The sequence below is a fragment of the Loxodonta africana genome, chromosome 1 (assembly GCF_030014295.1).
Source record: "Loxodonta africana isolate mLoxAfr1 chromosome 1, mLoxAfr1.hap2, whole genome shotgun sequence".
In the NCBI taxonomy this organism is placed as follows: Eukaryota; Metazoa; Chordata; class Mammalia; order Proboscidea; family Elephantidae; genus Loxodonta; species Loxodonta africana.
Genome location: NC_087342.1, coordinates 81,832,240 through 81,833,878, shown reverse-complemented (window position 1 = coordinate 81,833,878; position 1,639 = coordinate 81,832,240). Strand labels below are relative to the sequence as shown.

Below are 1,639 nucleotides of genomic sequence, written 5' to 3'. Positions count from 1 at the left end.
GGCCAGTGTTTATTTTAGGAAATGTAAGTAACTCAGATGTATCTGTGTATCCTTATCCTTCTCTCCCCTCTCTCTCCTCACACCCACCCATAGCCCTTTGGCTGCATGCATCTCCCTCAGGAATCTGATGTGATATTAAATGACCACCTTATGACGTTATATAAAGTTGTAAAGAGAAGGAACTGGAATTCTGTTGGCATATGTAAGAAATGTACTTGCCAGTACTCTTGTGATTTTAATTCAGCTGGGTGTATGTGTGTGGTGTTTTCTACAACATGGTGTTTGAAAACCCTTAGTGAAAGTCCTTTTATGATTAACCAGAATAATCGCTCAGCAAACGATGCAACTCATCTGCTTTTTATAATTCCCAACGTTTCCGTTCTTGTCTCCTTTCGAAAACACTTTTTGCGTATTCGTATGGAAATAAACACATTGTTTGATGGATTATGTTTCCCCATTTCTACTCCAGAATAAGAAGCCCTTCACACTAATGTGCTCAATAACCCTCTGTTCCCCATTACAGTGTCACTAAGAAGAACACAGAAAAAGAAGGACTGAAAGAGGAGAGAAAGAACAGTCTCGATCATTTCTTTAGGAATTTCCTTAGTTTTCTGAGTAGTGTTTGGAGCGTGGGACAGCCTGAGGTTACCAAGCAGAGAAGCTTCTTCCTGTTTTACCTTCCATTCTTGGCACTCCTCCTCTACCAACCCATCCATAGTCTTCAAAAATTGGAAAACACTTTTTAGACGTGGATGGCAACAGACCTCACAGAATTTCAGGTTTGTGAGTAGGTAATATTGCATGAGATTTACATTTACAAACGTACAAGTCCTGTAAACAATACTTTCAGGTATAACTAAACTGGCACCCCGCGCCCCCTCCCTCACCCGGTAGCCGAAATAGCTCAGTTGGGAGAGCGTTAGACTGAAGATCTAAAGGTCCCTGGTTCAATCCCGGGTTTCGGCAGTTCTGTTGACATATGCACAATTATTATTATCCTTTTTTTTTTTTTTTTAAAACAGTTGCATTCCAAGGCTTTAGGATTCTAATAAAACTAACTGTAAATAAAGTTAAGCAAAAACTTGTACGGAAGGAGGGCGCAGCTCAGTGGTAGACCGCATGCTTTGTATGTAAGAGGTTTAGGGATGGATCCCCAGCACGTCCAGAGTTTTCCTCTGTTTAAACACTGTTTAAAGTCATTCTTTCAGGAAACAGCCCCGGGTCGTCCACTAGTTGAGAACTGGGCTACCAACCAAAGGGCAACTGGCAGATTCTAGAAAACACTATGGAGCAGTTTTATCTTGTCCTATATTGTTCCTATGCGTCGGAATCCACTCAACAGCAACAGTTTTATTTAATTTTTCCCCTGAAGGAATACCGATGTAGTTCTCCTAATATTTTCCATATCATTCCTGCACACATACAAAGGAAAAACATAACCCGGTGGATTCCCTTGAGTGCTCTTCCATTCACAGGCTGTGAGCCTCTACATCCCCTAATTTGACTGTGACAACCCAAGGAAGACGTTAATAAAGAAAAGAAATGAAGAACCGGATCCCAACGGAATCACTTGAAACACCAGGCAGAAAAGCCTGCACGTTAACAGGTGGTTCACTTTGGCTCCCATTTGTACTATCAT

At 41.4% G+C, this 1,639-nt stretch overlaps 1 non-coding gene across 1 annotated transcript; it reads left to right on the top strand.

Moving 5' to 3' along the window:
- The first annotated feature begins 893 nt into the window (after window positions 1-893).
- On the top strand, window positions 894-966 carry TRNAF-GAA (transfer RNA phenylalanine (anticodon GAA)). Its single transcript has one exon. It is a non-coding gene; the product is annotated as a tRNA-Phe (tRNA).
- The last annotated feature ends 673 nt before the right edge of the window (window positions 967-1,639 follow it).